This window comes from Cyprinodon variegatus, unplaced genomic scaffold (assembly GCF_000732505.1).
Source record: "Cyprinodon variegatus isolate N-32 unplaced genomic scaffold, C_variegatus-1.0 Scaffold877, whole genome shotgun sequence".
Taxonomy (NCBI): domain Eukaryota; kingdom Metazoa; phylum Chordata; class Actinopteri; order Cyprinodontiformes; family Cyprinodontidae; genus Cyprinodon; species Cyprinodon variegatus.
Window position 1 is genome coordinate 176,625 of NW_015151330.1, and position 24,617 is coordinate 201,241.

Sequence of the window (24,617 nt, forward strand, 5' to 3'; positions counted from 1 at the left end):
TATATATATATATATATATATATATATATATATATATATATGTGTGTGTGTGTAGGTATGTATGCATATATCTATACATACATACATACATACTCATTGACTCGTCATTGACCTATCTTCTGCGTTCCTTGCTCTCCATGGAGAGCAAGAGATGTTTGGGAGACATTACAGTGTAATATTGAAGTGATGATTTAGATGGCAATACACATTGTGCTGAATGCTCTCTTGTTATTAAATCATAATTTTCCCATCATTTTCCTTAACATCTGTCACTTCAATCTTCATCACCAAGGAGTATACATGTCTGCCAACTTGTAAAATTAATTGTTGCAATGTAGAGTGGGAAAACATTGCAACTGAAATAAATAAAAAAAGAAGGGAAATAATGACACAAGGAATAGAGGAAAATGGAAGGGCAGGGGTAAAGGAAGAAATTATGCATAAAATAATGGAGGAGAGGTAGAATGCAAGGTATGGAAGAATATAAGAAAAAATGCACACAAAAAAAAGACGAAACTGAAAGGGATCAAACCATGAGGGAGAAGGCAAGAGGATACAAGATCAAGAGGAATTGAAGAATTAAATTAGGTCAATAGAGAGGAAGGAGGAAAGGAAACAGGAAAAACAGACTGTACAAGGGTAAATTAACATATCTGCAAGTGGACAAGGAATACAGTCTTTAATTAAACATATTTTTCTTACTTTATTTTTACATGCTTGAGCAAATCTGAAAATCATTGAAATCAAAGTCCACGCTTGTCCAGACTTTTCCAGAATGTAAATAAACCCTTCTTAAAATTCCAATGAAGCACACAGCATTCTGCTGAAAAATGTGAAAACGTTTGGAAGGTGGTACTTCGTTTGCAAGACATTTTTCACAGGCTGAATAAAAATCTGCAATCTTTGTCCTTAAACAAAGAGCAAAAGTCTACCTCTGCCCTTCATACATCAAACAAAACCCTAAACTCAATATAATGTGTTTTTTTTCTTTCATTAGTATTAGACCTGCACCAAACAGGGCAGGCTTGAAATGGAATTAAAGAATGTGTTTACTGTGCAAACGACTGCCTCGCTTTATGGTGTTTGGATTCCTAAATGAAAACACACGCCGAGGAAGCCTTCACCAGGCTTCTTGCTGAGAAAGCGAGCAGCTACAAACGCCTCTCCCCTCTCCCCAGCCAGCTCGCCTGGGACAGCAGGGTAATTACATCATTTGGAGATGGAATGAAAGCACTTCACACGCGAAAGTAAGTGAAATGCTTTATTGCTCACGGAATTGCCAATTAAAAAGCAACACCTGGAACATATAGGCTCAGCTAAAAACGCCCCTTTGACAGGGCCAAAACCAGCCACCCCTGTTCCGCACAGACCCCTGGAGAATGTTTTCCTTTCTGTCTCTAACTCCCCCGTTTCAGTTTAGCCTTATTGGTGAAAAAGCTGTCGACAATGCACCTTCACATTGGCTTACACAAACCTTGTGTCACAAAAGCACTATGTGTTCTTAAAGGTATTAATAAAGCCAATTACCTGTGTTGGGATTGTGGCCTGGCTGCAAAATTAAACCTGCACAAGGCTCACAACTTACAAAGAAAACTGGTGATTCTCTCCCACTCCCCAGTTGGTACCTCCCCATCCAAGGCACACATGCATGCCTTGGTGACTTCAAGCCTAGATATGCTCCATGATTTCCTTTTCTAAGATAAAAAACAAATCAAACCAAGCGAACAGGAATAAACTCCTTTCCATTTACTGCAGAAATAGAGACCTCACTCAGTGGTATACAATGTACAGTACCTCTCCTTAGCAGCCAACCATTCAAATACACAGAATTAGTTCAAGGCTGTTTTGTCACTAAGGAAGCCAGCTTTCTATCCTTCATTGGCAGGCATGTCTTTCTCACAGGTTCTCTAAAACACACGCAAATGAAATATAGGAATAAGCAATTGAATGTTCCTGTATGGTTTTACACAGAGGTTTTTATATATTCGTTATGTGCAAGATAATTCTTTAATCTTTTTTTTATGGCATTTAGTGTTTTTTTAATATGATTAAATAGCACCTTAATGTCCTGCATGAGAGAAGCTGATAAAGACTTTACTTTGTAAACATATTATTTTACTTTGTATACATATCTATTTATATTGTGCTTTACATCCAAAATTTGAACCTTTGCTTTTGAGGGCTTTTATACAAGCGACATAAATTAATCCTTAGAAACAAAAATAGCATGCACAACTCTAAATTCACAGACCATTCATACTAATCGACACAATTTTTAAGTTAAACAAACATCCTTAAATATTGCTTAAAAATATGTAAGGCCCTCTTTGTAGTGTCAACATTTCTTACCATTCAACATACCTAAAGTAATTAGTTACAGAATTATTCAGTAATATTTAATTGATGTAACCCAATATGTATGAAAACTTTATGTACCATGCAAAGTAACCTAAAGCTCTGCCTTGTGAGCTAATAAGGACGGTCTTTCAAATGAACTCAAGAATTTTAGGTTATTTTGCATGCTCATGAAAACTGTTCCTTGCTAAGATTAATTCCTTTAATTGTGAGACGACTTTTGCCAGAGAATGAGCCAGCATAGCAGGAAATTCTACATTTAAGACATAGAAGACTAAGTGGTTGCCCAAGTCCACACAGATGAAACCATAAGTTATCTCGAGGCCAAGATCTATGATCACAGGCAGCTCTATCTTTGTCCAGGTTATTTTGACCATGTGAAATGCCAACATGTTTGTTAATAAAAACAGTTTCTACTGTTGGGTGTAAATACAATGGAGTCGATAAAACCAATTTATCTGTCATTGGTTTATTTAAATATCATGAATTAGTTGAACATAACTTCATTTAATTTAGGGACAAATATTAGTCAACAAAACTAGATGTTGTTAAGTTGAACCAACAAAACATTCGATTTTGGTTTATGTATTAATTTCCTGTTAAAAGTATTTAACACAACTGTGTTGAACACATTAAATAAAATTACACCATATAGATAAATGTGGATTTGGTTTAGCTAGCAAAAATGTATTGGATGGTAAAACTGCCAACAATTAAATGAGTTAATACAATGTGTCATTTTTATGAGAGATATGCATACAGCCCAAATTTGTCAGGATTTGGTTGTGGTGTGAGGACCCAAATGCAGAAGCAGGGAGGCAGAGGTGAGTTTCTTGATGATTTAATGAAGTGAAAACAAACAACAGAGGCAGGAATCTAAAAAAAAAAAAAAATCAAACGTAAAAAAGTCAAATAAACCAGAAACCATGGAGACATCAGGGGAAAAACAACCACAACGAGAAAGACTCAGAGAGACGGAGTTGGAGGAAGTTAGAAGAGGAACCGAACAGAGAGTGTATATATGGGAGACTGAAACAAAGAGAGGAATAAAGAGGAGATTGGAAGCAGGTGTGAACAGAGCAGAACAGGAAAGGAGCTAGGGAAAAAGGGGAACACAAGAGGGCAGCAGAGGGCAACAAATAAAAACCTGAAAACTGAAAATAAACAAATAACACAACAAAATAAGAATTAAACCACTAAAACTAGAAAACATGGAACAAAGTAAAAACAGAATACACAAAAGAAAACATAACAGAACCAAGTCTATGACAAAATTACTTTCTTATACCAGAATCCGTTTGGAAGTTTTACTAGGGTGTAAGTCAGAGCATTGGGGTGGCCAATTAGATTTATAGTAAAACCACCTTTAGGAAGTTTCAACCATGTGATTTAAACTGTTACCCTAAGGTGGAAGAAAATCTTAAAAGATGTTTAGGAACAACATAGGAAGCACAAATGCCAGAAAATAGTTTAATCGACTTTTTTAAAAACTGGGGAACGAAAAAAACCAGTGCTTTTGAGTTTGCTACTTACACCATGTGTTTGAAAAGAGTCTGCTGCTTTAGAAGGTTGGTGCTTGAGTTGGTTACTTATGTGTGTCATGGCTTTGCATTTCTTTACATGTAAATCAAATAACGTAGTTTATTCAAACTGATGCCAAGAATGAGTCATTGTATTGAAAGCTGTATAACTGGCATCTGATGACCTTACTGAGCACCATCAATTGTGAGTAGATTGTTGTTGGTGAGACATGCATAGAAATGAAAGCATCTTTTCATTTTCGAAATTTGTAGAATATAACAATCATGAATCTATTTGCAATCTGTATTCCAACAATACATTTGTCTTTTTGAAAACATTTATACTGTCTGAAATCTTGTTTTCGTGACCAAGATGCTAAAGCTCACACAGAACAGAAAAAGAGAAGAGTAGGTACAATGTGGGTAGGCGAAATCATCAAAACTACATTTAAAATAATATTGCAAAAGGGCTGTTTTTTTTTTTTTTGTGGAGAAATAACAATAAGAAGTATAGAAAAAAATGGTCTGTCTGAGTAAGATTACAATTTCTATCTAATTCTGTTGTCCTGTCTCATGGTTATTCAATGAAAATAATGAAGTTTTATTTAAAGAGTTTTTCCAAAGTGATCTCTTCTCAGGAAAATAACCAGAGAGAGTAAGCTTCAAGATGTAAATACATAGCTTTCATTATCACTTCTCATTTAAATCAGAGGTCCCACCTTATGTTTTCTTGAGGTACATTATCTTGAAATCAAGTTAGAGGTTCGCTGTTTCACTGCCTTGTTTTTTCTCTGCAGCTAAGATGTCATTACAGGTTGTTTCCTGAAGCTCATGTTGATCTTTAATTGTTTTTTTCCCATCATAATGATTGGATGGTGGATGAACACAAGACATCCTTGTAGCTCTATTGTTGTCCACCTTTGGTGTGCTCTTTGGATATGGCGTCTCTGCCATGTTGTATAGATAGCTCTTCAGTATTACAGTTACAGCCATTAAAAATGGCCCTTCCTAGTCGAATGACAGCAGACCTCCCTGCAACTCCCAGCAATATCCCCTACAACTTCCAGCCACTAGAGTGACCCTCTCTTGCATATGTTTTTACTCTGACTCCACCCTTTCACTGAATTACAGGGTCTGACCGGGAGATAACACTTCTCTTTATATCTTAATGTCCACAAAATAATTACAGAAGAATGTTTTAGTACAAAGATTGATGTTTTAAAGGAATGGAAGGGGGACCAGCCAAGGGCCCATCAAGAAAAGTGGGGAAACCGAATGGCTACTACTGTATATTATTATGTCTTTTAGTAGGTAATAAAACAAATTGACATGTTTGTCTTAGCTAATTTTATAAAAAAAAAAAAAAAAGATTAAAAAAACATGCTTGATTGTCTTTATTCACAATCTTCAGAGAGGTTATGGGGAGAGAGCAAAAAATGGGGGCAACGGGTTAAGGTCCTGAGATAAGGATTCAAAACCCTTGACAGCAATGTTAAAGACAAATGACAATTATAGTCATAGATATGTTGATTTAAGCAATTAAAGTATCATTTTTTTTCGTTGAAACAGCTAAAAAGGAAACACATAATCCAAATCAAGGAGTGTTACCTATAGGTAGCAAAATGGTTTACATTCTTTCTGTATGTAAAACATCTAAAAGTAAGCTGCTCTGCTTCTATCTCTTGGAAAAAAAAAAAAACATTATTAAATATTCCAATGACTGCCATCACATTAATATTTTTTTAGAGTAAAGTAAAAAATTTTATAGAACAAGTTTTTTTTTGGACACTTTTTACAACTTCAGATCTGAAAAGAATGAATCTCCTTTTTTTTCATCTTATCAAATGTGCTTTTTTGGATGGGTATTGGATGTGCAAAATGTTTTTCTGAGCATTTGTTTTTATAGAGTGTTTTGTGCAAAACATTTCAATATTGTAATAAACTTAGAATGTAGGACATAATATTCAAAGAAACCTCAAGGGGAGTATTTAAAAATAAAACTAAATGTGAATGGAAGCCAAAAGCATAAAAATACTGAATAGACTAACAACAACACTGCGTTAATTAGTAAAAAGAAAAAAGAAAAAGTAGGCTGTTCAAGGACCAAAGTAAAGTATTCTCACATTATGACCTTTTCTCTGTTTGCCTATAAATTAGAAGTGTAATACTTTCCTCATAACTGTGCTTTGGGGTCTCCCACTCTGACCAGTAACCACACAAAAGCTACACATCGGTCCACACTGTCAGGAAGACGCCAGCGACAGTGGCAACAGCACTTGTTGGCACGGGTTTTTGGCATTAGAATATAGACCTTATTTACTTTGCAAATGTCTTTACCAGCGGCGCTGGGTTATTACCTCTGAGGCCTGAGTGACACAGCCTTATGTAAAATAAATTGGTAAATGCACACTTGAATCATGGCATAGCACTTATTATGCTGCTTTAGATCCTGAGCGGAGACATGAAAGCAGATGGATACTCAAAGATAAGATGAATTGTCATGAATGGGAGTTAGATCAGAAAAAAAGCTGAAAAAGGGCTCACAGCCCTTTTAAGCTACATTGAAATGCCTCCTGCTTATTTAGAGCCAGCAGCCAAGCATTATATGCCTCTCATGTCCAAATAATGGCTCCAATACTTTATACGCCTCTATATTATTATGGCTGCATATTTTATCATGTCCAATGTTATCGGTTGTCAAGCTCACTAGGGCACAAAGCTTTATATAAAAGCAAGGTGTCATATTTCCATTATTCTTCCTCTTTCATTAGCTGCTGCTGGAGGATGTGGTGGCTTATTTCAAGTATGGATTATGTCCAACTATTTCTACAGACTGGTTAAAGGCAATTCCTGTGCTTGAATTTGCTCCAGCAACCAGATATCTTAGATGTGATGCAACAATTACAAGGCAGATTTATCTTTTGAAGAGATATGTGAGAATTTTGTAGCACATGGAAAAAAAAAACAACAGCCTTTGAATGAGACGGATGCAACTGAAAACTTTTAACCTAAATTCTAGCTCTAGGGTTAGCATGCTAACTGTATCAATTGGTTGTTTTGAAAGAGGTGGACACTCAAATAATGGTTTGTGTACACTAAGATGAGGAAACATGGGCACATTATACTTAGACAACAAACTGATTTATATATGATTTTTATATGATTATAGAAATGCAGTGCAAAGGCCAGTTTTGAGGTCTTGCTACATGCTCTCAGTTGATTCAAGTCCAGAATTTAACTGCACTATTCCGTTGGTTTGATGTGAGTGCCAGCGCAAGCCTACATGAGCCGTAAGAAAAAATACATTCCAGGGGCATCTATCTTTGCCAATTTTCATGATTGCTGCAATCAACAGTTTGATGATCTGATCACTTGAACACCAATTACAAAATCATTTCAGCTACGGAGCGACTCTTCACAGTCCTTAATTTGTATGAATCATCTAGTGTAACTAAAGAATGTGAAATAATTAGAATGCAGTTTATTTACTCTAAAAGTGTTCTGTGGTTTGTTTTTTTGGTTCCGACATGCAATGTCCAAAAATAATCTGATATTGATAGAAAAACAGCAAACAACTGAGATATTTTTAATCAATAAAAATATATGTTTTCTTTTACGAAAAAGAAAATTAAATAAAGCAACAGGATATCTTAAACAGTTTTTAAACAGTTGAAACAAAGTCACCTGAAACCTGTCACCTGTCCCTAACTATGTAGGGACAGGGATAGCCATGAAAGTCCAGGGACTGACTGCAGTTCTATTGTAAGGTGCCTTGGTCAAGGTCAAAAGGGTGGAGGGGGCCTAGTAGTTAGGGAATAGAACTTGGAATCCTGAGGTTCATTTTCATTGAGAGTGGAGACCTTCCTCAGGGCTACCAAAAGATTTGGGTAGAACTCAGATCTCATTTTCAGAGCCTTAAGTCAGTAAATGAGGTCATCTGTGCTTTAGAAGTTCTGGAAGGTTTTTTTTTTTTATCTCTGAGGCCAGCGAACACTCAACACTATCAGACTGTTCTACAAAGACAGCTTTTCTTGGACAAGTTTTCCCCAGTCTTTCCTTGTCTGTAAGTCAAAAATAGTTTTTCCAAATTTATGTGCATTTACTTAATGAAATTATATATATCTTTGACTATTTTTATACAGAAAGTCATTATACAGGAAAAAAAAAAACTATATAAACATTCAACCTCGATTTTAGTACTTTAGTTTTATCTATCTTGAAACAGAGCATTGTCATCAACTCTGCATAGGTTGGTTCTTCCTAGATGTCCACACCACTATGCCGCCACTACCATGCCTTAAAGTTAAGGTTGGGTGCACTGTGTACAGAAAAAATTCCAGAATCCATATTTTCCCACCTCAACTGTAAATTACTGTATAGCTTTCCTGTTTTGGGCTTGTCTATGTAGGTTTTCAGTTGTTCCAGACTCTTGATGATAACAAAATTCACAACTGAATGATGGTGGGATGCTTTTAATGGGTACAATATATATTTAGTTGTTATTTAAGGGCATTAAAGTAAAGTGGGCTAAACATAAATGCACTTTTCAGATTTGTATTTTACAAATGCTTTTTGAACCATTCAGGCAGCATTACCCCTGCTGCCTGAACGTGCCCTGCACTAGTTCCCCACCTGTAAGGCAGCAGCTTGTGCCAGCACATCTGACTCAGAAGTAATATCCATTTTGACTTCCTGAAATATTCATTGGCACACCTTGGGTGCACCAAAGGAGATGCATAATGTGTCAAATAAGAATATGGGAGCAGTGCCTGTCTTGCCCCCAATGAAATAGAGGCTAATCGAGGTAAATCTCTGGAAAGTTGGATTTGTGATAACGGAAAAAAATATATTTTTCTGATGCATCTTTATGTCCCCTTTGAAAAGAAATAAAACTAAGCAGTTGCATCTTCTGAACCTACTATACTATCACTAAGCACAAACAGTTGCTGAAATTGTAAAAGCACATTCAAACGTTCTTAAAAGGCCCACATACGCCTGTTACCGCTATCTAGATATTAAAGAGACTGTTTTTTAATTTTACACAAAAGAAAAACTTTTTCTTTTAAGAATAGGTGGTGAAGCTGGTTATGTTTGTATATTGAGTCAACACCACATTGACACCACCAAAACAGCAGCTAGCAGCAGGGTTTATGTTCTGGTTTTGACTAAAAACAGCAGTCACTGGAAGCAATTTTGACTTCGGAAGACTCAGAGCGTGACTGACATCGAAGCTAATAGCCTTAAACAAAAAGCTACTCAAGGTTGCCTGAGGAAGACAGAACAGAGCAAGCAGAGAAGGAGAACTTTGTGTGTGACAAATGAACTGATTTTATTATAAACACATTTACAGAGACATTGCTTTGACAAAAAGGGAATAGAAACACATGTTAGAATTAAGAGGGTGGGATTATAGGCAAGTTATAATGAGAATTGTCACTAATATTTACTTACTTTATAGTTACAACTCAGCGCCGTAAAAGAAAACTGCTGTTAAAGATTTACTGCTTTGTTTTGTCAGATCTTAATGTTCAGCATGATTTTATGTAACATTAAAATAACCTAAAGACCTAAGAAAAATGTTTTAAAGTGATTGCATTTACCGGTAGAAAGGAAGGTTATCCAGGACAGTCTGATGGTAACTTGAAAAATATGATTGTCCCCTCTGAATTAATAAGTGGTTTGTTCTCTTGGTGGTAACAACTTCCATCAAGAAGTAGGAAGAATTGACTATATGTCTTTTACATCACTAGGCCTGTAAACATGAAAATAAGCATTGGGAATACAAGGATGATGAGAGTGAAAATGGCTCAAACAAATCCACTGATCGGAAGATTGGGATGTGATTAATCTCAATTGGAAAGAAATAGGATCCTGAACATGTTAGTTTATGCTAGTTTATGCATAAAATAATTAATTTTACAAAATAAAAGATCTTAAAGGCGAATTTAGTTCATTCAAGAGGCTCAATTTGAACTTTGTAACCCATCCAAATCTAGACTTTGATTTCATTCTTTAAGCAGGCAAATGGTTCTCTAAACAGTTGATAGAAAATAATCTATTTTGAGTCAAAATCATAAAGGATTCATAAGCTTTTGCATTTGTCATTGCTTTTCTTCCAAAGCCAAGGAGTACAGACATTAGATGGTACCCGGCCTTGGTTGGTTCTGGTCCTGGGAACTCCTTATTTAGGGATCTGAAGTCCTTTGTTACTGCTTGACAAGTAACTCCCAAAAAGCTTTTTCAGCAATCAGGTCTTACACACAAATGCAAGTTGAAAGGATGGAAGGTCATACAAACTCTCGGTCATATTTTATTAATGCAAACTGTCTACATCGATGCCAGATCCAACCATGATTTAATAAAATCAACCAAGCAATCATGCTAGCAATGCAGGATATCCTTTTTGTGGACAGAATGGCTCTGGCACATGTACACAAAAAGACACAAAAAAAGATAAGTATTTATATTCAAGCGAGAGCATTTAGTGTTTTATAAACCATCAGCTGGGTTTTAATATATTTTCTTAGACAAGGAGGGCGGTGGACTGTCTGGTGTTCTGCCAATCATTGCTCTGTGCTGTGAGTTAGATTGAGGTTGAGGTCATAAACTTCATTGGGCATTCTCTCAGAAGATACCCTGTTCCACAGCATAATATAGGGCTTCATCTATTTCATCATCTAGGTCCCAAATCACTCCAGCTGCCCCAGATCTTCACACTGCCAACACCATACTTAACTCTAAATATTATATTTCTGATTGCTGTGTTAAATTTACACCATGTATAACAGAAACAACTCTTTAAAAAAAAGTGTTTTCTTTCTTTTTTGACCATTTTTTTTCTTATTGTTGAATTGTGAATTTGACTTTAATGCAGGCATGTTTACTGGGTTCCTTTGTGATCTCCTTGATGTCAAGTCTGTATTCTCTACACCACACAAGAAAATATTTAATTAAGGATTGTGTAGTTTTCAGATGGGATCTCTAGCAAAAACTCTAAAAGTTAACCATTTTCAAAGTAAATATGTATGTAAGATGAGGCGGAAACAGTTGAGAAGAAAAAAATTATCACAAAAAAAGGATTATTGGATGATATCAAGAGAAACATTGAGTTATGCTAACGAACATTGCAATTAGTTTGTAATAATCAGGGCTTCATTTCAAAAATGCTGCAATTTTCGCCTCAATTTTTTTTTTTTTTTTTTACAGATTTTATCCTTACCTTTTTTCAAAGCAGTGCTACCTCTTCCAAAGATACTTGTCACTTGTCAATGTAACAGTAAATTTACCTTCTCCATATAGTGCAAAACCTCTTTTTTTGACCTACGAATCAGTTGTTAACTCCTGGTAATTATAGATGTTTCTTTCCTTTGTTTTTGTTCAGTGTTGTACTGCATGCTGGATATAACATACAGCTATAATTGAAAAAAAGATTTTTAATTCTGTTAAAATCTCCAAAAGCAAGAGTTTTCCATTTAATTTTTGCATTAGGAGAAAAAAAGATAAATTATGAACTGTATCACAGTCTGATTCGTCAGCGCCGTCTGGATACCACTCAGCATCCATCTGGCATGTCCAACTTCAACAATGTTTATCTCTTTCTTCATTTGTTCAGCTGTCATGTCGTCAGTGCAGACACTTCTTAAAGCATGCACATACACACCCAGGGCCTGAAGAGTACACAGGGTGCTTCATTTGTAAGGACAGAGAGAACTCTGGGAACACACTGAGGGATGTGTTATTGAGTGAAACATAAAGGCCGAGTGAATCTCTTCCCAGATTGTAAGATCAGACGCACAGACTGATTTACATCTTAGATCTGAACTCCACCTTCTTGTGGCACTCTCTTGACAACATTTTCACCAAACTTATAGTCTCTGTTTGGGCCGCAGCACTCCAGAGAGTTCCAGAAAAGAAAAAGAGCAAATGAACATCTGGCTCTGCATGAGTATCACCATTACACAGAGAACTGGAGTGAGGTACACCTAGAGGGTTGAGATATTTCAAGATAAAGGTCAAGCACTAAATGGCTCCCTCGCTCTCATCATGCAGAGCCTGCAAACATTTAAACTGACAGAGTTTTCCTTTACCTGACACCATTAAGGCTTATTTTACGTAAACACAGCCTTAGACTAGGAGTAAAGGGAGTTACTGTCCACTTTTGCTGTTCTTAGGCCATAGGATATGATGGAATGCCTCTCTAGCCCAATATACATGCATACCAGTTTGAAAACAGGAACAGTGCTGTGAGCTGAAACAAGCTGTGGGGGTTTGGTAAGGCAGTGGGAGGTTCAAAGTGTCCCCATAATGCAGTTTTGAATCCAGGACGATTCCATATTCCCTCTGTCTGTGAATTCTGTTTTGGCGTCCATCCGACATGCTCCACATCTCATACTTCCATGGCTCAGTATCCAGAACCCACACCCCCAACCCACCGAGCCATCCTCTTGAACCGCTTCCTACACCCACCCTGAGCTTGGCACCACCAGCTGTTGACTACATCATGGCCCCGAAATGGCTCATCAGCTGCTGCTGTGGCACTCACAGTAAAGAAAAAAAAAATCCGACAGGCTGAGCAGCTGCTGAGATTAAACAGGAGAAGGTCACCCTCAGGATGAAATTTAGCTACCTGCTAAAACTTGGGGATTACATTGCCTCGCGAGTGTTCATACTCCTTTATCTCTTCAACTGTTTGTCACACAAAATTTAGTGTGTTGTCTGCTCATTTTATATGACAGCATAATAAAATTATGTGCAAATGTAAAGTGGAAGAAGAAAATTGCACCCCCGATTTAACCCAAATTGGTTCCAGATTTAGGCCTTAATGTAAACTCAGCTTCAATGTCATTGTGCTAGTATATATTCATCATCCTCTTAACAACTCGGATCGTCTTCCCTCTTACTGGTGCAGGAAAAGCTTCCCTACAGCATGATACTGCTCCCATGTTTTACAGTAGGATGGTGTTTTAAATTACTTTTCCTTGTACTGTACGCCTAATAAGGAAACCTCTGAAGAGGTACCGAAATTAAAATGCATACAGTAAAAGGTTTTCTTTCCACTTTAATTTTCCATTTATTCTAGCTAATTTCAATAAAATGTATCCTAAAAATCCATAGTCATACAGTTATTTCAGTTTTGACATTGTGTTAAGGAATTATGAAAAGCCAACATAATGATGCTAAAAGGAATTTATCTGTCTCCAATCTTGTTAACTGCTGAGACAATGGTGAGATAAAAAGCAGGCAGCTGATTTACTGTTCTTATTTGAACACAATAATCACTGTCCTCAGGCAGTAACAAAGGATTGCTACACCACACCCGTATTAAACACGGCTGTAACTAATAAATCAGTCAATGCTATTAAGAGCAGGGAACATGTGGCATGAAGTGGTTTGATATCATTTGCTCATCGCAAGTGTTCCCTGAGGGTGAGCTTACAAGTCAGGTTTAGTTTGTTTGTTTGGTGCTAAGATTAATAGCTTGCAACTAGTGAGAGTACCATAGAGTGACTTCCTCAGCTTCTTGCAAAAGCAAGTGAAAAGATTTTTCAGGAACCTTTTTGTTTTGCATGTTCTGTTGTGACATTTCAGCTACACCATACATGGGTGGTTTCTTACATGCACAAGGGTAAAAAAGGATACCTGAAGATGTTTGCTTAATTAAGTTGATTAAATCTACTTGCTTCTAGCATCTGAGTAAACAGTTTGTGGGAATAAAATGCAAACCTTTAAACTTTTCCTTTATTTGTGTTGGTTTTTATAGTGTTGTGGTGAGTTAAGCTAACGAAAAAGTTAGCTTTGAAAACACATGTTCAACAAACTGGTAATCAAGGCACCAACACAGTTAAACCACAAATAAAAGATCAGCCAATGATCAGCACAGCATGCTTATGGAGACGCTTTGATCAGGACACATGACTTTATAATCTAACATTTGCACATCCTTTAAAAAATGATTAAGAAAATGTCTTATTCAGCATTGCTAAGTGTGTGAGTAATGGATGGAAGCCAGTACTTTTTTTCCTCTGCCATCAAACCATTTAACAGCGTTGCAATAATCGTGACTTTTAACAGGTTAGAGCTGTAATATCAATAATAAACCAATGTGCCCTATTGCCACCCTTTGAGAATCTCTTGAATTATGTCTCTCTGGTAAAAAAGTCAGTTTAGAGTAAGGAATAAAGGCTCCTTTAATATGCTTAGTTAGACAGACAGACAGACTGACAGACAGACAGACAGACAGACAGACAGACAGACAGACAGACAGACAGACAGACAGACAGACAGACATAACATAACTGGACAGATTTATCTTGTACAATAAACAAAGGTAGTTTTTTCAGGTAAGGTTCTTGCTCAGGGTATGAAGAATTAGTTTTAACTGTCATAGACAGTGTTGGGCAAGCTAATTGTCCAGTGTAGTGAGCTAAGCTATCAGTTACTCAACAATAAATTAAGCTTCACTACACCAAAGCTACCACCTAAAGAATTATAGCAAGCTAAGTTACACTAATGTGTTAACAGTAGCTTAAATACATCAGAAGCTACAGTACTTAACGTTGTACCAAGCTAATGTCAATTCAAAATGAGTCTGATACACTGGTTAAAACATTTATTAAAGATCAGCCAATGACAAATCACAGTGTAAACATTGCTTTATGATCAGCATAATAAAAAAAAACTAAAGTTATTACTAGTAGACAAAAAAATAAACAGCTGTTATTAGAACCAAATTAAAGGTACGGTGTAATGTTCTACACATGGAGACATGGCTATGAGTTTGCATTCAATGGACATCTCTAGGAAAACAAAACACTACAAAAGGCATCTTATTTCTTTAGGGTCTCCCTTAGAGAAAACTTCTTCAGACTTCAATTAAACAGTCGATTCAAGTATCAAATGAAACTGTTTACAAAAAAGGTGAAAAAATAAAGAAGTTAATTAAGTGATATATATACATTTATGTCTCACTGTATAATTTCATTTCTACCTACATATTTATTCATTGTATTTTGGGGGATAATTAATTGAATGTTTATTTATTTATTGAGCATGTATTTATTTATGTATTTATTTTTATATATGGGAAAGCTGTTCTAGCCTGGGTGCCAGTCCGAACTTAGTCCCGCCCACAAGGTTTGAGTTCGGGGAAGTTGGGTCTGGCTCTGCTCCATAGTAGCGCGAGTATTAAAGCCCACTGTCAGGCGATCCAATCAAATTGTCAGGGCGGGCTATATACGATGATGGACAGATGATCAAGAGTAATGTTATCAACCACGTGACCAAAGCGCGCTTGGGTGACAACAATAATGGCTGCCGCTGGAGAGTTTGGGTGAGTAGATTCTGCTATTAGGTCTGTTCTAGAAGATATCGACAGCAAATTAATTTTAAAAGAGGAACAGAGAAACGCGATCAAGGCTCATCTTCTTATTCTAGGCGTGAAACTGCACGCTTTGATTTTTGTGGACAACAACTATGCGTGGCTTAACATACGTCACGCACTCCGTTGCTCTTATTGGTTGTAGGTCTATCCAATTGAGTACAGAGCCATTTTCTTCCTGGTTCGTTCAAAACACGCCCCATAATCACAGCTCTATGGAGCAGAATCAGACTCATATTCTGACTAGAATTGAGTCGGACTACGTCAGGCTAGAGCTGTTCCTCCATACCTAAAAAAATCTTATCTGTGCAAATAAGCCTTAAAACATCTGAACACGTACTTTTTATCAGAGGATTCAACAAGTTTCATAATCTCTGAAGATAAGGCCACGGTGTGGTAGCAACAGTTGGCTGCTCTTCTCGCTCTGTGTGTCTGTGTGTCAGTCATTGAGTTCCACTGCAGTACGCATGCGCATGTTTCGTAGATACAGACAGGAGAGGCAGAATAGAGGCTCATGCGTGAATGTCCAACGAATAACTCCGATTGTTGTTTCAAAAATAGAAAACCTGGTTTCATTACTTAGTTTTGCCCTGGATTTTGTAGCGTTTGTGGACGCTACGTCGCTACTTGATAAAAACAATAACGTCACTACTGAAAAGTTACTTGATAAATAAAGCAGCGACGCTACGGTCAAGCTACTGGAAAATGTAGTTAAACTAACAGCTTCGCTACATGTAGCGACGCTACTGCCCATCACTGGTCATAGATTACACAATGCTACTCCATCATAAGTGAATTACTTCATTTGTGAACTTAAAAATAAGTTGTTACCAATTGAAGCAAGTAATTTAAGTTGAAGCAGCAATTTCTTTTCAGAGTGCAATGACAGTCGGTATTTGGTCTGTACTGTGTTGCCATCACACATACAGTTATTAGAATCCAGTAACATGGAACCTTAATTGCTTCGTAAACAGTTTCTAAAGGTAGCGATAAAGCTTTTCAAATAAACAAAAACAAATCCAGAGAACTGAGAGGTCTGAAGTGCTTCCTATCACCCATATAGCCTTGAATTGCCTTGAGCTCCATCCTTATTCATGCCCAGTAATCTCTTGTTTCTTACAAATGTATGCAGCTGCTATTTCACAATGTCCCTGAGGTATCTTGTGTCAGCAGTCTGTTTGGCTACACATTAAAATATGATACATGATGATTTATATACATAATAGATAAGAAATAAAAATATACCCTTTTTTGCTATTGAACATCGAGTTATTAAAATGACCTTATTTTTACAAGCATTGATGTTTTTGATAAACTATGACTGGTCTGTACAGGTTTGGATACTTTCTTGGTTTTTTGTATTTTATCAAAAGGCATTTCAAAAATGAAAGAACTGTATTGATTACTAATATGAAAGGTTATCTCCAAAGCACCACAATTGCACAGTCCTAAGCAAAATGGTTGGAAAAACTGAACTATTCTGATTATTTGCTGAGATCAGTCCCTCTTCTTTGAGATATTTGTAAATTCCAGTGTTTGACTACTACGATTATGAAGTTGGTGTTAAAGGGATAGTTTCAGCCTGACAAAGATGCTCTGTGTAGCAAGTGGGGTACCATTTCCTGCTCTGTTTATCCTGTCAGGGTTCTATTTTGGAAGGCACATGACTCACTTGCTTTCAGATTTCCTCTTTTCACATCTGATGTATGCCCCACCAAGGAGATAATGTTGGGCTTTATTTGCCTCTGATGTCAGAGCTCTGGGAATGGCGTCACACACAGACTGACTGTGTTTCAGTTACAAGGCAGAAAACTAGTAGGGTTTGGCTTGATTACAATACTTTACTCAACGCCTGCGCACAAAATGGTTCCATAACATAGTTGCAATGAAGACCTGCTCTTTAAGCTGTCATTGGTCCAGGAATATATGAACATTCAGGAAATGTAAAAGTCTCTCACTAACCCAACTACAGATGACAAATGCCACTTTGGACATAGTAAGCCATAATACAGTGATAAAAAAGTACTGGAATCATATCTATGCCACCAACACTGCTGCCTGCATGCTGTGAGACTCCTCACCCTACAGGACACGTTAGCTAACCCAAAACCTGTATTGAATAAGCTGCTTTTGAAGCTCACCAAAATTTTGCAGCTGTAATAACAAGACCAATATTCAGAGCAGGGGTGCTGCTAGCATGACTCCATTATAGTTTTCTTCCATTTCCAGGTTTCTGCTCTGTCTCTTCAATGTAAAAGCAAAAAACACTCCAAAAAAGTGTTTTTTGGTTTGGACCAAACAAGTCAACCAAATAATTTTCCTGATGTTAATAATCCCTTGAATGCATATAAAAATCCATTGTGTAGCATTTTGATCTTTGAGATTAGGAAAATAGCCACATATCTTAAGAACCATAGTATGCACTCACTGACCACTTATTATTCATTACTGTTCAATCATATTTAACACAAACATGTGTGCCAAGGTATTCTCATATAGCATCAAGACAATGTGTTTAGGCATCTCAATGTGGTGAAGGAGATATACTGAAGTTTAACTTAAGAGCAGATGTTTGATATTTCTCTGACACATTTGGGCCCCTAAACCCCAGGTTAAGAATATTTAATATTGTTGATATTTATCTGTTTAGAACCACAGCACACCACCTTCTAATGGTTATGTCCTGTGGCATAATGTGCCCTGTAAAAAATGCTCCAATCATATAAGTTTATGATGCTCTAATGATAACAACACAGTAACTAAATGGTAAAGTAACAGGATATTCTTTAAATATCTGTTTAGAATTCAGCAAACAACCACTGAAAATGTACATGCCAACTTCAGTGTTTTAATGCGTGGATAGCATGTAGATCATTAACAATATATTGTGATTAGGTAGAAGACAAATGTGTGTTGTGTCAATTCTGGGACTGAAATTTTCTCTCTGTAAAAAAAATCAAGTCTGATGAGTGCAGATGCCTCCAATTACAGCGATGTTTATCCCCAAACAACTGATTGGCTGTGATTGCAAGCTTTTAAATATTGGATACAAAGAACATCCATTCTTTCTTTACAACATGATATATTTCTAAATTAAATAGGGAGCTTTTTTGATGCTGCATTAGTCTGGTGATTTTTCCTTTCAAACTTGAGCGATTTCTAGACTGTTCTGTTACTTTATACCATTTTTTCAGATAATCCTTTTTTTTTCTTCAATGCATTGATTCTATAACTAGCATATCCCAGCATGGGTTGTCTTGCCTTTTTATTCCTGTAATAAGTTTGTCTGTAGAGTAAATGTATTTTTCTATTCATGTACTCCAAAAGAAAAAGCCACTGGAAGAAATCTAGCAAGGCTCTGCCATTTCTAATCTATGTTGAGATTTTCTTTGCAAATAAGGCTACATTCGCACTGCAGGCATTGCTACTCAATTACGATTTTTTTGTGAAATCTGATCTTTTTGCGTGTCTTTTCACATTTCCAAATACATGTAATTTGTATGTGATCTCCTGTGTGAACTGCATTCACACAACTTAGTGTCCTGCATGCACAGTAGAGGACTCAATGATGCCACAAGCAACCATGCTCTATGTTTACAGAAATAAACATGGATGGTATCGCTGGAAAGCATCTATCGATCTTTCCCAATCTTAACAACTCAATATTTTCAAGATGGTTGAACATAAAGACTGCTCTCCGCATTATCATATGTTTGTTGTTTTTCTTGCTGCTTCCGTGTTGCAAGAAAAAGAATAGTGATTTTCCTTTTCCACTTTGTGTAGTTATGTCCTGTAGTCTATATCCATCCATTTTCTAGCACGCTTATCCCTAGCGGGGGTGCTGGTGCCTATCTCCAGCAGTCAATGGGCGAGAGGCGGGGTACACTCTAGACAGGTCGCCAGTCCATCGCAGGTCAACACAGAGACAAACATGACAAACAACCATTCAGACACACACTCACACTCCCTAAGGGGACTGTAGAGAAGCCAATAAACCTAACAGTCATATTTTTGGACTGTGGGAAGAAGCTTGAGTACCCGGAGAGAACCCACACATGCTCAGGGAGACCATGCAAACTCCATGCAGAAAGACCCTGGGCCGGGAATGGAACCCAGAACCTTCTATAAATATATATGTATATATATAGTTCTGCAGGTCCTGCTTGAGAAAAAATCAGCACAGAAACAATGATAATGCTATTTAGTATTTCTACCTATAAAATAATCTGTAAAAATAAAAACAAAACTGCAGAATATTCCAATTTCTCTACAAGATTATTTATTTTTTTATACAGTAGGTATGGGTGCAATGTTTAGTTTAATTACTGTATGCATTTGTGTAAAAAAATATATAGTACAACTTGTAATGTCATAATGAACCTACTATTGCATAACATATGTTACAGAAAGTGGTTCATGTTTAAACAAGTATAAATACTAATGGCTATAAGTAGATCCATTTCCACAGGAAAACAGCTAAGTTTTCATTACTTTGGAAAGATTTAATAAGTTTAGTTTGTTTAAATTCTTAACTTTAACATAACTTTAAGCTTCTAAGCTGTGAATAGTGTGTAGTTGCAATTGTTGATAAATATTGTTGTAATACTTTTTTCTTACTCTTCTGTTTCTTTAATCTTCTTCAACATAAGCTGCAGAAAAAAATAGCTCCATTATTGTTCAGAGAAAAACATTAAAAGTCCATTAAAATTTCTGAAGAACTATAGAAAGAAAGCTACTTTTTAAGAGGGTGGGGAAATAAAAACATAAAGTAACATATCATTAGGAACACAGAATCCCTTTCAAATGAATTAATTTATGCATTTTTCAATAAACAATTATTTGCAGAAAAAAACATTTCAGGTCAGAAGACATTATTCTGCAGGTCCTGCTTGATTGACTCCAACAACTCTTTGCCACCCACCCTCTCCATCCCACTGGTGCTAAAGGGGTGTTTCCTGACAAGTGAGGTTGTTTTACATTTATGGGCTAAGGCTTTAAGGCCAAGGCTTGGGTTCAAAATTTATTGGCTATTGTATAATGTTTCATGTGGGAGACTGGTTGACTTCGCCTTGTGTTTTGCTGTCGGGCCGACACGCAGGAAAGAGCCGATGTATTTTGATAGCAGTGAGAGTTGAAGCTGTCAGAGGCTTGGCCTGGGGGAAGCTCACCTTTTTGCATTTCTTGCTGATTGCGTAAACTCCTGTCACACAACAAAAGGCGCTCTGTGAGCCTCCTTGCAATGTAATTACCTTTGACTTCGCCTCTGCACATATTTTTTACGTGAACTGAAGGTTGCAACATATTAATTATTAACGTCCTTTGTGAAGCAGAGTGCTAATTGATAAATTGTTGGGGTTTTATTTTGCTAGAAGACATCCATTTATATGTGTAAGTAATGTGAACAGTTCAGCTGTCAGCAGCATTTTACCTTTAATCCAATGAGCTTAATACTGCAGGATTGCTTTCAGAAAGTTATTCTAACCTTTTAAGTTTGAGGCAAGGACAAGTACCAGAGTGGGTGGTTAATAACACATTAATGCGAATAGTTGTATTACCACAGTACAGCAGCTCATAGTGGTAAATCTGAATTTTTCTCTCCTTACTACAAACTACAGTACAGTACAGGTCACTGAAACGCCCTGATGTTAACAAGAATCTATGCTAAATCAGTTCATCTCTTTTGACCACTTTGACCTTTCCTTACAAGTTCACATCTTCTCTGGATTCATATTTCTTCAAAATGTACTTAAAGGGAGCCCTTGGTTTGTTTTGCTCCTTTTCTTTAAAGTCCAACTGCTCTGCAGCATAGATTACTGTAAAGGAGGTCATCACACTACTTGAAATAAAAAAAAGACATAGTTATATTTGACAAAGATAAGCTCAGTCCAACATAAAAAATAAACAATACACAAAAAAAAACAAGCAAAAAAAGGATATCAGATAAAGATTTATTTAAATTTTTACAAACCCTCCAAACTTACCTAAGAAACAAAAAATTATCATAAATTAATCTAGAGCTATTCATAAATAGATGTAAAGTCACTGTATTTAACTATATCAGTCTGGAAGGGTTAATATACTGTATAACTCCAGGGCTTTGGGACTCCTCTGAACCATGGTGAAAAACATCAAACACAAATGAAAAAACATGAAACAATGGTGACTATTCCCAGGAGTTCCTCGCATACCAAAATTACTTCAAGAGATAATCAACAACTTGTCCATGAGGTGAGAAAAAAAGAACCAAGAACCTCTAAAGCCTTGTAGGTCACACATGAAGAAAGTGAGTCAGCAAACGTGTCCCCCAGAGTTCAAATATCTTCCCTTAAGACTTTAAAACTGTGAACCACATTTTGCAGTGTGTATGTTTCTCTTTTATTTGGAGGCATTTTACATTTTGTTTGTATTTTTGTAGTTCACCTGAGATGCTTGTGCTGTTAGAATCCCAAAAATAATGCTAAGTCTGAAAGTTTTTTTTTGTCTTTTTTTTTTTTATCTCATTAGTCGGCTTAATGAGTTTTTTTTCAGATACTGAAATGCAGGATTGTGGTGGGAAACACAAATCAGAACAACAATACGTCCCTCTGTGTATACAAGGGCTTGCAGTTAATAAAAATGGACAATAGGTGAGGATTACATGTTTTCTGGAATACTATGATATCCATCCAAAGAGAGCCACCAGACAGGATCTCAGAGCTACTTGAATAGACTGCCTGATGTTTCCATTGTGGCAAAAATGAATACACTGTATAATGGTGGACATAGATTTTTGTTTAAATCTAGATTAATCTCACTGTCATCCTGGAATTAATCTAGATTAATTTAGATTAAAATGGCCCATTTTAATTCTGTCTGTCAAATGCATCGATGATATGTGTGTGCTACCTAAATAATAAGTAAAAGTAAGACTTTGAACAGGTTTGTATCATATGAAACTGTAGCTTTAGAAATGAAATAGGCTAAATAAATACCACAGGAGCTGCATTTTCAAAAAGCTTCTCACTTTACCAACAGTCAACCAAGCAATCATCAAAAAGCAAACATACTGTAATGTTCTGGTAATGATTCGTGGTGTTGTGTTAAAATTAAATAAAAAATTACATAACATAGCCCCCTTACTAATCTTTGGCGATTTTCTCCGTGAACTCCATCTTACAAACACCTCACAGGTAGTTTGTAAGATGGGGCACCTGTGGCCACCCGGAGAAAAAGGTCGAACCCATCATCTTCAAACTGATGGGCTGGTAGCTATCCACTGAGCAAAGAGATTAGTTAGCTTGGCTGATAGACCTGTGCTGATGGGCTCGTATCAGTTGCACTCAAACATTGTAGTTTGACAAACATAACTCTGCATTAGTGCATGGTTTGGCATCTTCCACATTGGCCAAGGGATGCTTTGCATTTAGGTGGTACTTGAGACGTGAATAACTCCTGCAGTAAACTAATTGTGCATTGCACAAGATGCAAACAGCTTTAGTCTTGTCGAAGTTTTCACTGAGAAGCTTCTTCAAAATACATTTTCCCTGAAGCAGACCCAGTGGCTTTATAGCTAAATCCATGTCAGCACATCAGGTTCAATGTGGTAATTTCACAGTACGCCTACACAGGTTTGACTACTGATTCGTTCTTGCCCCCAAATATACATCTGCGCCCCTTATACATCCACCCTAAAATATCAAGCTGAAAGTCATTATACCTTACTTAGTATAGACCCAGCTCCCAAACCAAGTTTGGTAAAAGACTAACAATGATATATTTTTTTTCGTCCAATAAGAGCCTGGCGTTAATGCTGCACATAACGCCAATAACAACCCACCACTAATACTGTAGCAGAAAAGTATAGTGCAAATAAAAAAACAAAACTAATCCAGAAACATTAAGAGAGAGCATAGCACCAAGGCATTCATCCCTGACCTCTGAAACATTCAAGTATGAAAAAAAGGTAAAACAATAAAAAGGAAGCCATTTTTTTTAAGGTGAAAACTTTTTAACAACACCTTAATTCCTTTAGAGTAATTACTTCCACCAGTAACATCAACCCTCTATCCCACTCACAGCGAAACTCATCAGGGGAAACTTTGAGAAAGTGCCCTGCAGGGTTTCCTGTCTACATGTTTTTACCATAAACCCTGATTGTAAGTGTTAAAATTGTAGACAAATATGCACATCCACCCATAATCCAAGGCGTAGGCTGGCTTGCTCACTCTCTAAGCACTCACTATAACCCCAAAGCCAGAAGACACACACACACACCGGTCATATGACTGACCATGTGCATGTCACCACACAGATGTTGACTCAGGAGAAAAACAAAAACACTGGGGCAAAAGTCAGATGAAATATGGATTCAAATTATGCCTTATCTCTCTTATCTATCCATCCCAGTAAACAGGAAATCAACATTTGAGGTTCCTGAAAAGTGAAACAAAGCCAAGCTGATCTGTAATTTTGTTTATTGCAGAGCCGTATTAAGTTCTCCACAAGCCGCTCATTTTGGTTTCCCCAGGCTTTCGCTTAGCGTTTGAAGACCCCACTGTCCCCACTTATCTTTGCACTGACGTATTTCTTCTGGTTTGCTTGCAGAATTATCACGCTTCATTGACTCACCGTGCAGTCCCGGGCTGCATCGAGCGTTTCACAATCTTGTTCTCAGACAAACAATTTACGGAGCTCTGATGTGCAACACGCACAATGAAGCAAATTGCATGGCACGAGTGTGTTTGTCTGCAAAAGCAGTAATTGTTGTGCAGCTTTAACAAGATAAACATAATTATGCAAATCTTTTAAAACGTTTTTATTCAAAATCACTGCAGGGATATTTTACAAAAGCACTCTTTGCCATTTCAGCAACTGTATACTGCAGAAATATATTGACTTTCCAGGTTTTAATTTGTTAAATACATTGAAAGTCATAATTTTGCTTCCAATATACAATAGTCTGTTACTAATTTAGTCTCTCACATACAAAAAAATGATCTTTTTAGTCCTTGTTTGGTAAAGTAAGTAACTGCATATGGATTAGTAGTTTTCTTTGAATGGAACTGATTACTCTTATACAGGTAATTGATGAATTGAAAGATTAACAGTTTTTGAAACACTTTCAAAAGCCATGCTGGTAGTTAAAGCATGTAAAACAATTATTTTCTTCTGTTATCCTGATACTGTTGTACCCTTCAGGACCGTTTAACAAAGAGGGATAGCTCTGGCTTTCCAGCTCTGACTATGCAGACCTTCCCCAAGAAAATAAGCCTCCAGGTTTGGAGGACTGTTCCTGACAAAACAGCTGTTTCTAGGAAGATGGAGGTTTTTCTCAGCCCTGCTGTATGATAAAAAAGTTAGAATTTTTATTTTAAACTGGAAAGTAA